Source organism: Tenebrio molitor, chromosome 1, assembly GCF_963966145.1.
Source record: "Tenebrio molitor chromosome 1, icTenMoli1.1, whole genome shotgun sequence".
In the NCBI taxonomy this organism is placed as follows: domain Eukaryota; kingdom Metazoa; phylum Arthropoda; class Insecta; order Coleoptera; family Tenebrionidae; genus Tenebrio; species Tenebrio molitor.
The window spans coordinates 45138610-45152439 of NC_091046.1; positions in this window are offsets into that span (position 1 = coordinate 45138610).

The following is a 13830-nucleotide window of genomic DNA, read 5'->3' on the forward strand; positions in this document are numbered from 1 at the left end:
AATTTGAAATCGGATTTGAAATTGTTGTTTGTTGACTTTGTGGTTTATGTTGGGCTTCCAAAGTGCGTAATTTTGACAAAACACTGTGGTAGTCCTTATCAAAAGTCGTACCTTGATCTGCAGTAGAAGTTTGATTAAGAGAGATTTCTATATCTTCAATCTGCATTTGAATTTCAAAAAACTCATCATAAATAGGTCTTAATTTTGTTAACCGTTCTTGAATTTCCATTAAACATGATAAATCTGGCAAAGCATTTTGAGCCAATGTTAATTTGCGTTTTATAGCTCCTCGCTTTATGTTTAACGATGAAAGTGTTTCGGCAGTCATTGTTTACTTATGAATTGTAACGTTGATACCGAAAATTGATTGAAATTGGGAATGGAAAAATGGATTTGAACTGCACTTACTGGTGTGAAGTCTGATGTCCACGCTGCTGGGGTTGACTTGGACGTGAAGCTGCTCGTTGATGTCCACGCTGCTGAGGTTGACCTGGTCGTGAAGCTGCTCGTTGATGATGTTCACGCTGCCTAAGGACGTCCTCGTCGTGGGTTTTTTCTTTTTTGATGTTACGGTGTGGAAACACTTTGTTTTATGATGATAATGCGAGAAATCCGGCTCGAAGGACCAAAATGTTGCGCGTGAATCAAAGGCGAATAATTATTCTATGATTTATTGAGACACACACTAGATGTTTGCCGATCTCTCGCATACATGAATGACTTACACTTTACACTTGATCTACTGTCAAGCTTTGAATTATAAGTGTACAAAAATGACTTACGCTTGCTCTAACGTCAAGCTCTGAATTGCAAGTGAAAACTTATTCTAAAACTACCACTATTATATAACTACGAGCGTGGGGGGTAGGGTGGCAAATGGCCGACGCCTCAAGCCAAGTTCAGGTAAACTGAACAGTCGGGGTTGTTGGATTATTAACTAGTTCTTTTGGTGGACATTTTTATTCGTCAAAATAACCTTGATTTTGAAAGTGCAACAATTTTTGAGTTTTCAAAATCGAGCTCTTGGCTAAAATTTGATGTTTTGGGAAAATTTGGGGGCGTCAAAAATATTTTTGCTAAAAATTTGATTGAATTTTGATAAAAATGGATCTAACAAAAAATGTGCGTTAGGATGTCTCCAAAAATGGGTGTTTTTGAACTGCTTTTGCTAATTCCTCGCCGTTTTTGTGGTTGGATTTTAAAGTGGCTTTAATTTGCAAAAATGGCTACGAAAATATTCTATTGTTGCTTAAAAATGACATACATTGTGACATTTTCTTCACGTTACACTTGTTGGCCCAAACAAAATAAAACATTTAAACCTGTCACCCCTAAACGGACCCATTATTTGAATTCTTCGAACCGTTTAACGCGATTGATGATGCTCACACCCCAATAAAAGTAGACTTTGTAACGTAAAGCTCTCATGTGAAGCTTTCCGGGTGTTTTCTCATCTTTCCCGATTGATTTTTGGCTCGAGCTCCCGGAAAGTAAATTTGAATAGCATTCCACATTTGCTGTTTACTTTGGCAAGAAATCGATAAAAGTTACGTCTCGGTCTTGTTCCTTGAAATCGATCAACAAGACATTTTCGTCACCCTTCAAAATATCATTCTGGCGCTGTTATAAATTCTTTCCCGGGAGTATCACTGTACAGGTTCGCTGCGGTGAAAGGTCACGACATTATGGAGTTTACGACGAACAAAAGCAATGTGTTGTGCTTTATCTAGATTCTGGACAAGGGTTGGTGGGGCTTGGCCACCGAAAAAAGCTAATGGAAAGGGTCTGAATATTTGATAAAGTGGCTTGCGCCACAAGATAAAAAGGAATTTATTGATAAGCGATTTGTTGCGATTGGAAGTGTGGGCACGTTTGATTTGTCGCGGGAAATCGATAGTTTCCAAGTTTCCAGCTTGGAGTCATCATGTCTTGCATAATTATCAATTATGGGTCTACCAAGAATGACCTTCAGATTATCGTTTCGAGATGACTTAATCGAAATCGAAAACGTTGCACAATAAATACACTTTCTCGCTAAAGCGTTTTTCTACTGGTTCAATAGAAAAGTAGACAATTTCTTCCACGTTTTAGGGGCGAAAGTTGGTATTCTTTCCTAGGGAGTAATCGTTGTCTATGCAAAATGTGTATAAAATACTAGATACTTTTTTTACAAGTGGGAAATTTACAGGCACGAGTGCATGTGTCTGCGAAATAATAGTATATTATTCAACGAATGACTAATGATGGCTATTGCTACACTCATGAGGATGATTTTTTGTTACGAGCCGAAGGCGAGTGACGTAATTCATCCGAATGAGTAATAACCATTACCCGCGAGTAAAATACTATACTTTTTCTAGGACTATGAAGAGAAATTGATAAATAAGTTTCATTATTAGGCAAACTGAAACTGCCGTTTTACAATTATTCCTTTGCATACTTGATATCATTGCATTAAAATTTGAGACTGCACTTTATAAACTAGTTGCTATGATATTGACCGTGAATTTTGAAATTATTATTCAACGGGCCGTAGGTAATGAACCCTGTAATCAAATAAAACACACTTTAATAATTACAATATTATACAATAGGAGTAGAAAAAAAAAATTATTCGACGCTGTAAAAATCCATATGATTTTGATTAAGAAATAACTACTTTTTATTGGATGTTGCAATTTTTTTTTACTTAAAAATTAAAATGTGCAAGCGTAAACATACAAAATTTTAAAAATCCTCATCTGTTTATTTTTTGCACTTTTACTTCACTTCACTGTATTTATGTAATTATTATCGACTAAATTTCGATGTTTTGTGTTCCATTTTGCCTTTTATTGATTTAGCTCTCCGGTCTTTAATCTATACACCTGTTGCTCCCGAAGCACATGTGTTTCATTCTTCAGATATTGGTTCATGGGTTTCACCTGGCCGCACCTTGCTCTAATGCTTCCTAACTTCCACGTTTACTCGAAGAATTTTATATTAAAAGCACCGGTCTGAAAAAGTAAAATAAATATTGAAAGTGGACGCGGTTGTTTGTTCTCATTTTTGAAATCCGGTGATTTAACGCTTCTAGGAAAAGATAATGGAAGTGCTCCAACTTTCGTATTTGCGTGATGTATTACCGCTTCCAGTTGCATTCTTGTAATAAAAGTTTTAATTAAATTATAATCCAGAATGCTTAAGGTCGGGGGATTTTTCATCTAATCAAATAAACTACGATAAGTGGGGGAATTCCCTCAGAAATAATTATTAATTTATGGTTTTGTTCCATTTCTCTGGACACTAAAATATCAATCAAATGTATGACTTCCTACAAATAAAAATGTTTTGTTTAAATTTTAATCAGAAAATTTGTTTTAGAGAAAATGGTACTTTTTTAATTCAAAATTCCTTTCCTCAAATGGATTTACCATCATTAGTTTAGAAAAAAACAACAAGACATGTATTTTATTTAATGTCAGTTCCCGAATTCCCGAAATACCAAAAGCGTATAACTGAAGATATAGCTTTAGTTTTTAATATTCAGAAAGTATTTTAAAAACAGATTGAAAAAACTTTTAGTACAACATATTTGGCGCCCTGTATCGACAGACTCGCAAAACATTCACTTTGCTCACTAGTGAGAAAATATTATTTCCTCACTAGTGATTAAATTGCCATCTTTGCTTACTATTTTCAGTGAACAAAAGCCACTAAAATTCAATGATCATGGAAAACAAAATTTAAATGTAACTCAAAGAATCTTTGGCGTTATTCCTGAATGAACGTTTCCATGATGAATTTCCAGGAAAGAAAGTTTCAAAATTCGAAAGAAAAAATATAAAAATATCCAGTAGCAAAAGAGTTGGATTCGCTAAAAAAATTTGAAATTGACTTTCTTCTTCTCTTTTCTGTTCCAGTAACTAATTTAAGCTTCACGTTTAATTTTTATCTTCAGAAGAGATTATAAAATGAAACACCATAACTTATGCAAATACTTACAATAAATTAAGAGATAACGCATCTCCAGCAGAAAGCTTCAGTAATAAAATGTATAAAAGTCGTGCGAGTGTTACCATGCTAATTAGGTTAAAATGTGACGAAAATGGTAAAATATAGTTAGATTACGTCAGGGATCGATAAAACTGTTCAGTTTGTCTGCTAGACATAAATCTTTCTAAAATTGGAAATATTTTGCTTCAATAGTCTCCAATCAGTCAACACTGTCAATATTACTGTATTAAAAATAATTTCAAAAATGTATGACCATCTATTTTCTGGATTCCTTGCTTGGGTACTTTAAAATAAATAGTACTGCACGATCATTAAGAAAAGTAGTTGTTTTTTAATCAGTTTATGCGTCTAAAGTGGACATGTTTTTCATAGTATGAAGCAAAATACTTGATGAATATAAAATGTCACACTTTATGACAATAATTTGAATTTCATAATGTCACATTTTACCGCACGAGTATCATAAATTGACACTAATCGCACTACTGGGGTATTTTTTTCAATAAACTTAATTAATTTCATTAAATTAAAATTAACATTAAAAATGATCAATACATAATGTCACAATTAATCATTTTGATATTAATTTGAATGTCGAAATGTCATACTTTATCACACTAGTGTGGTACTGGGACATTTTTAATTTCATTACATTAAAATTAACATTTAATAAAGCAGCCATTTTGTTATCATTTTATACTTCTCAAATACTTCTCAAATGGACATTTCTTTTCAAAGTGTAAAATACATAAAATATCTCATCTACTATCAATACATAAGGACATATTTTATGACGTAAATTTGAAGGTCACGATGTCATACTTTATCGAACTAGTGCGGTAAAGTGACACTTTAGCCCATTACTGGGGTATTTTTTAAATGAACTTAAGCAATTTCGTTAAATTAAAATTAATATGAAAAAAGTTGTTGTTTTTTAATCAATTTATGAATTTATAGTGAACATTTGTTTCGTAGTGTAAAATAAAATGCTTTATCGACTATCAATACGTAATATCACACTTTACGACATTAATTTGAATGTCATAATGCTATATACTATGCACTAGCGTGGTAAAGAGGCACTTTACCACACTACGAGTACTACTACTACTACTGGAGTATTTTTTCAAAAACTTAATTAATTCCTGTTGTGTAAAATTAGTTTAGAATAAAAATCAATATATGCATCCCACGCTTTTTTTTGTTCCTGCTCAATTTACCTTTCGTTTAAAATTCGAACAGTTCCTTTTTTCAATAGAATTAATTTTACCCTCCAGCAAAACACAGCCGATCTATAAAATAATTTAGGAGCAACCCATAACATCCCCCCGTAAAAATCCATGTGCAGGCTTTTACAGCTCAACCATTCAAAATTCCCCACTCGTAAAAGTGTAAATTAGTTTCCTCTGTTTCTTATTTGTCCTTTATCCTCGTTTGGCTTCTTCCACCCGCAATTATCCTTTGATGTTTGTTATCATTTTTGTGCAAAAGGCGCTTCTTTGACAGTCAGCTGTTGTGGGAGGAGGCCGCTCTCCGCATCGTGTTACGAGCAGAGCCGCAGTAGTTGCTACCCCGATCGATTTGAGGGAACGGTAGCTACCCCTTGGCGCATTCTGGCAGTCCCCGTGAAACATCCTCTGCTTGGTCAACATCGCGGTGTGCTCCGGGATCCTAACCTCTTCGCCGCTCTCGGCGCGCCGACCCTCGGTCAAACCGCCCCCCAGGTGCAGGAGTTCAGTGGCTTTGGTGCGCTTTTTGTGCTTTTGAATTCATTTTTAGTGCAGTGCAGCGAACTATTGCGTAAGAAGGTAAAATTGCATCGACGAAACTTCCAGGAGATCGGTGCAAGGGTTGCAGTTAAGCCGATTAGGGGGGCATTGTCGCGATTGCTTTGTTAGTTCATCCCCTATCTGCGGGTTGCCGCTCTAGGTACTTGTCCCGCTTTGGAATCTCCCAGTCGATTTTATTACCATCCCGAATTTAGAAGCACCCCAAGCGTATCGATTGCTGTCTAGCAAACAAATCAAATCTGTCCAATTGAAAATTGATTCCACTCGGCAACCAAAATTTCATTTCTAATTTGGGAAGTGGATGCGTTTATGACTGCGTGTAGCGAACTGCTTCGGGTTTTAGGTGCCACGAGGCTATCATAACGCGTCAATATGCATCACGGAAGTTGCCGGGAAGCGAATTAAGTGAATTAGCTTTGTGGAGAGAAGTTTGTCGGACACGTGTTGCCACAATCAGCGACGCTGTTTGAAAATTTGTTTTTATCACAGAAACATCTCAAAATGTCATGGCAAAAAACAGACTGTTTTGTCGAAATTCCACAAGAAGGTAACGCCACAAACGTGATTAATTTATTTTTGGGAAGTTTCAAGTTTAAAACTTTTCCAATAACCCTACGGTTTACTCTTAACTTTGGATTTATTTCTTAATAAGACCCTATTGTACTGATGTATTTTTATTGAATAACAACTATGAAATCAATCAGCGAACTTGCAGCAAATAATACGTTGAAACAGATTTTCAGGAGATGAAATTCAAATTTCCCGTCGTTTTTAATGTACCAAAACTGACATTACTAAGCAATATCCGTCAATTTTAAATTAATCTCAAGTTATAAGTATTGTATGAATTTATAGCGAATTTAAAATTAATCTGGGCTGTCAAAAACAACACTGTAGTAATAAGGTTGGTTAGTTATTTTCATATTATCTGATTGGTATGCATGATTTTTCAAATAATGTATCTGTTTGATACAAAAACTGGAAAAAATTAGAAATACAGGGTATTTCACGAGTAATAATGAGCACGACGGATTTGAAACTGCAACCCACAATACATTTGGAAAGCAAACCTGGATCTTTTTCGCGTCCATATCCAGGTTTGCTTTCCAAGTGTATTGTGGGTTACATTTTCAATTCTGTCAGGGTTATTATCAGTTATCACTCGTGAAATACCCTGTATGTATGTGGTTTAGCATAAAGAAAAAATCTTCATAGTTTTTAAACAATTGTCAATGTCAAAATTCCCTCAAAGACCAGGCTGTACCACCCTAAAATCTTTCGTTTCGGAACATCTGTATCGTAAAATCTCCCTAGATCAGATTTGAGGTTATGTCAATAATTTTCAAGAGTCAGAAAAGTTTCAGGTGTAAGCAAATTTTATACCAAAAGACGTAAAAGTACCGGGTGATCAAAGAGGACTGTTTAAGTTGGCAATACAATTAAGAGCATTTTGTTGTTCGGCTGTTTGCAATACTGCAACCGGATACGTTTTTGACAGATATTTTACGTGAAATCAACAGCGACAAAATTGTATGTATAAAAAAATCAACGGTACAAAGAAACAACTTGAACTGTCAATGTCAGTGTGAAGTCGTCAACAACCGGAAGTTACTCCAGTTATACCATTTGAAAGTAAAAATCAATACTGCCAACTTAAACAGTCCTTTTTGATCACGCTGTAGAAGAAATAAAGAATGATACTGAAAAATACAACTGAACATATTCAGTAGCGGAAGCGCATTTTTACATCAAAATGGCTGACATACAATTGTCATTTTACGTCGCGAAACTGTCAGTGGCTCATACCAACATGACAACATTTTGACAACTGTTTTAAAGAAAAAATGATCTTTAAATTTGTTTTGTTACTGGATTTGACATAAGTACAATCTAGAGAGAAAATTTTGTAGGTAAGTACAGTCAAAACAAACATTTTATTCAAAATCACATTTTGACAGTTTAGGATTTTTTTAACACTTGAATTGAATGGTAATAATTATTGAGGCACTTTTAGTTGAATTTCAATGCTCAACTGCCCATACAATGAAAAAAGTAAAAAACCAAGAGTTTTTGTTTATATTGACAAAATCACAAAATTCTATTTTACTGATACTTTTTCAATTGAAACAGAGCTACCAAACAAAAATTTAAATTTATTATTATCAAACGAAAAATTCTGGGGTTGTAAATTCAACAGTAACAATTATTTCCACGTTTGTTGTGTGAATCTCACAGCTTTGACTGTGCTGCTGACAGCTGACATGACTGACGAAGTCAAGACCTCGAAAACTCTTGGCAACATTCCGCAAGCGAGATAACGCCACAAACGTGATTACTTTCATGTTTAAATCCCGAAAGCAAGTTTAAAACTTTTTCAATAAAGTAACGGAACTAATAGTTTGCTTTTAACTTTGTCTTATCTTGTGACATCTTATTTTCCAGAATTTTTTTATTAAACGCAACCACGAACAAATCGGTGAACTTGAACGATGAATTTCGTGTTGAAACAAGGTGTCTCGAGATTAAATTCAAACTTGTCGCTGTTTCTAACCTGCAAAAATTGACATTTCGCCAAGCGAGAGGCTTGGCTTTAAAATAATCCCAAATAGAATTATTGTATGGTTTTAAATTGTACAGGGGAAGCTATATTGGTACCTTTTGCGAAGATGAACGATGAGTTTCGTATTAAAATACAGTTTTCATGAAATAAAATTCAAATTTACCGCCGTTTTTCGCCTCTAAAAGTTGACATTGCACACAGCGACTGCTCTTACTTTAAAATAATCCCAAATAAATATTGCAGGAGTGTAGCTTAAACAGTAAAATTTATTTTGACTCTTTTTGATCGAATTTCATCGGTTTGACATTCATTCGACAGCTGACAGTGGAGAAGTTGCGAGTTTTTTACAAACAAGAAAACTTCGATTTTAATGTAAAAGTTGTAAAGTTCTGATATTTCCTATAAGTCACCCTACTTCAAATCGCGATAAGGGTTGCATTATGATCGGCTTGAATTAAGGAAATGAATTTTGCTCCTCCACTTTCCAATTTTATTAAAGTCTCTCGGACATATAAAATAAATTATACATTTTTGGATGGAGTACACTTTTTTACTAAACAATATTTATATTCCGGTGCATTTCTAGACAAGGAAGCTTTAATTATTTAACTAAAAAAACTCTTTAATTTACTGTCATGAGTACAGTACTTAACCGAAGAGAAGCGGCAGCGACGAGCGCGCCCTCTAACATTTCTCATGCAGTCATGCTCAAAGCTGTACTCTCCAAATTGAAACGCCAGTCTTACTGTTCTAATAAGACAGTTTCAAACGCGAATAACAAATATGTAGTAACTAAATGAAATTAAAACAAATTTTGCACCAAACACAATTTACATAATCCCGTTTATTTATCGTCACGTGGGAGCCATCAAACCGCCACATTTACTCTCCGATTGTTTCGCATTTACACAACACAACAAAATAAACGAAATAATTTATGATGTAATCCTTGCCACAATAAACACAGCACGTCCCACCTGCAAAGTGCCGCTCGCGTGATATTCGAATTATCCCAAACATATTTAAAACTTAATTGAACGCAAGCTTCCCCATTATTCTAAATTAGAGCGAAGAATTGAATTCAAGATTTTTCCACTAAACTCGTCACACCCTCGCGTTGTTTCACCCTCCGCCTGGAAATTTCTCCACCATGAAAAAATTTAATGGGATTAAAAAGTTTCGTCGGTTGTGTCGTCACCGAAAAGCACATTTGTCCTGGAATAGATTTGGGGTAGCGTGAGTCGCCACCGTTTTCCTGTGTGACCTGAATTCCTCCAGTAAATCGGAAAATCGTCGAACATTTTCATGAATTAATTAGTGACAAGAGCACGCCTTGACGAAGGGCTGAGTCGCATTAATTAACGATGACGCTAATTTACTGGCTGGGTAATTAATAGCAGACGATAGGTTTTTACGACTCCGTCTTGCGCCGCGCCCTCTGGCGGCCGCAGTCAAAGTCGAGCTGCGTCGCATATGTCACATTTATAATTCGGCGGGTTCAGTAGAAATTTGAAAGGAGTCGTAAACGTGACTCGCACAAAAAAAATTCATTCGGAGCGAGGAGAATTTTAATCAAAAGATGACGAAAGCGCAGAGGTTTTATTACATTTTATTTGAGACAAGAGTGGCGCTTTTGGGGGTTGCGGCATAGGTAGTAGAGCTTCCCGGGTACAGAGTAGAAATTCAGGGTTTGCTAGTTTGATCGTGATTAGTGTGGGGTTGAGATCCGCTTGTCAGGACATTTATTGCGTTGGTGGTAAATCAACAGGATTATGCGAAATTTGATTTGTGCAGTGTTGATCCTCGATTTTGCTTAGAGAGCTCAAATAGCGAGATAATGTCGACATATGAGAGGCGATGAACGATACAAAGCAAGGGGCGGGTATAAATTTAAAGATTTTTGCTCGAGGGGCGCTTTCATAAGAGAAAATTACTTGACTGAGCGTTTCGAAGATATTCGCTGAATTTACTTCACAAATAACTTCCTCTCTTGAGAGAAGGGTTTTTTCTAAAAATTTGACAGAGGAGTTTTGTTATTCGAACAAGTTCAAATTTGCAGCCACCAGAATTAAATTAAATATTGACGGTGAGGGGATTTTACAAATTTTGTCAGGAGAGTATGCGTTTGTGGTGGAAACCTTCGCATTGGGAGTGGTTATAGTACATTAGTGTGTAGTAATGAAGTTACTGTAAAGAGGATTAAATAAATTCGCTTTGGTGGAGAGAAGTTTGTCAGACACGTGTTGCCACAATCAGCGACACTGTTTGAAAATTAGTTTTTGTCACAAAACATCTTCCAGGTCAAAAAAGACAAAGCTTTGGTCGAGATTCCACAAGCAAGATAGCGCCACAAACGTGATTAATTATTTTTGTAAAGCTTTCAAGTTAAATCCCCGGAGAAAGTTAGGAACTTTTTCAATAACGTGACGGCGATAATAGTTTATTTTTAACTTTAAATTTATCACTTGACAAAATCTCATTTTCCTGAATTTTTTTATTGAATCACAACGGCGAAACAAATCAGCGAACTGGGACAATGAACCGTACTTGATTGTAAAATGATGAAATTCAAATTTCCCGCCTTTTATAACTTGCAGTAACTGTCATTGCACAAAGCAAAATGTCATAATTTTAATTTTATCTCAAATGAAACTATTGTAGGTTTATAAGTTGAGTAGTAAAAATTATTCAGGCAGTTCATGTAAATTTCACTGCTTTGGCATCCATTGCACAGTGGAAAACGTCAACAAACTGGAAATTTTTGTCAGATTCCACAACAAACACTGCGCCAGGAACGTGATAGATAAGTTTTCAGGTTTAAATACCTGCAGCAAGTTTAAAATTGTTTCCATATCAAAGTTAATACTTTACTTTCAACTACGAAAGAAATCAGCAGACTTAAACAATGAATTATGTTTAACAGTTTCCGCGCGACGAAATTCAAATTTCCCGCCGTTTCTAACCTAGGAGAATTGACATTTCACCAAGGAAAATGGATCGATTTTAAATTAATCTCAAATAAAAGTATAGTAGGAGTAGGGTTGTGGATTGAACAGCAAAAACACTGAAGCATTTTTGTTGAGTATCAATACTTTGACAGCCACTCGACCGCCGACACAGTGAAGAAGTACCGCGACTTTTCTCCCAACAAGTGAACTTCGTTTTTCAATGTAAAAGTTATAAAGTTCTTGTATTTTCTATAAGTCACCCCACTTAAAATCCAGACAGGGACTCGTCCACGTTTCAGTTTTATCAAACTCTTTCCAACAAACTTGAAAAACAATTATTAATTTTTTGTTCGACTGAACTGTTCTCTAAAAACATTATTTATATTCCCATGCATTTTCTACATAATTGTCAAGATTTATGACTGGAGACTTTTTGTAATCTGGAACCCTAACCAGACATAATTTTCGCCCTCCCTTTAATTTTTATCCCCCTGACATTGTTAGTAAAATGAGGCCATGAAAAATATCTATTACACCGGTCTAAGCCTCCACTAAACGCTTTACGTCTCTCCAATAAATATCGCATTACCTCCCACGCCTAAAAATTTTACGATCGCATTATTTTTGTGACCTTTTGGAGAGCCTCCCTGCGACAATTTGAAACAAAGTATCGCCCCACTCATATCTCGCAAAATTTACCGTTTGTTCTTTTCTTTTATCTTTACGCTTTGAGCACATGCTTTGCCTGGATCCTTTTTATCTCCTGTCTGTTTAGTTTTTTTTTTTGCCAGAGCTAAGAACTCATCAATCTATTTATTATTCCGTTCCATCTCAAGAAGCTCTTCCGCCGTCACATTTTATCCCGAATTGCCCGTCATCTCGCAGACATGATGATCCATCTACATAATAACGAGGCTCTCCTGCGCTTATGCACGTTGAAACGGGGGTTTTATACAGTAATTAGGGTGCAAGTCGTGGTTTTTAATGGCCGACGTGTTGAGCACGAGCAATTATTATTCATAAGATCCCACCGGCAGAGATTTTCCTCACCGTCCGAACAGGGAGGACGATCTACAATCCAATCACAGTTATTATTAAGTTGCGCCATTCTCTTCCATGTTTTTGTGTTTCGGACGTTTCGACTTTCAACTTATCACGGTTTCCATCTCTTTTATTGTCCGCAACAGGATTCGTGCTGAGTCAGCTTTTTCCGATGGGTTCGATTAAAAACGATGAGCAAACAACAGGTCATTAATCATTTTCTTTATTATTTAAATCTGGGGTGGATCCGGACAGGTTGAGGGATGCGAGGTTAAGGAGTTGCTCTCGACAACCCCCTAAATTTACCTCCTAATCGACTTTCGACCCTTGCACTTGGCATGCCTTAAGCGAGCCCAAAGAATTCTTCAAGCGAAGCTTGACAAAATTTGTACCAAAATCGAGGCTTTTTGGCCTTGATATTATCGCAGCAGAAGACACAATAGGACACAGTTTAGTCCAAATGGAGTAAAGTCAGATAATGTTCCATAAATAGCTTGGGTTTGATCGATTCTCGTTGACCGCCACCCAAACGTCCTAAGTTATTCATCGAGGAGGGCTGCCTGCTGGTCGAGCAGTTGAATCGTGAAGAAGGTGTCGACGTCCTCGGCGACGATGTGAGTGTTCGCGAGTGTGAAGTGTTTTCCGAGCGGGCACCGTGTCCACCTCCACGATCGATTCTTCTCCGGACTCCTCTCCGTCGGACGGAGCCGGTATCCTGGCTCCCCAAACCGACAACCTGGCGGGGAGTCGTCGGAGTTCCAGGCTGGGAGGAGGATACTGGACTTACGAGATGCTCCCCAACGGAGAGCCCTCGCCGGTGGCGTCCTCCAAGGCCCGCGTCAACTTCCTGCCCGAGATCCTGGACAGGAGGCCGAGCAGGTCGCTGCTCATGCCCAGGAGGAACAGGAGCATGAGCGCCTGGAGCGACATCAGCAGGTCCAGCTGGAGGCTCGACGAAAGGTTGGTCCCGCAGAGTAGAGTTTGCGTCAAGGGGTTGCAAACGCTTGCTTTTTGTGATGTAACTAGAAACAACTTTTAGCACAAGTAAAGTAAATTTATTTGTGTTATGGAGATAAAATCATGTTTTCATACATTTTTTATTGAGTCACGATTACGAAAAAATCAGTGAAATTTACGAGAACCATAATGTTATGATATAAAATTCAAATCTCCCGCTGTTTATAACCTACAAAAGTTGACATATTGACAAGTCAGGACTCCTGTTTAAGAATAATTTTAAATAAAAATATCGTAAGAATGTTAGATTAAACAGTAGAATAATTTGTTTTAGCACTTTTTGGTAGAATTTCCCTGCTTTAAAACAGTTTCAAACTTTTCAATAACCTGACAAAACTAATAAGTTTATTCTAAGCTTCAGATGTAATTATCTTATAATACTATCCTATTTTCCTGAAATTTGTTATAGAATCATAGATATCATTACTAATATGAAGAAATTAACGAATTCTATCTGACAAGTGACAATTTTAGGAGA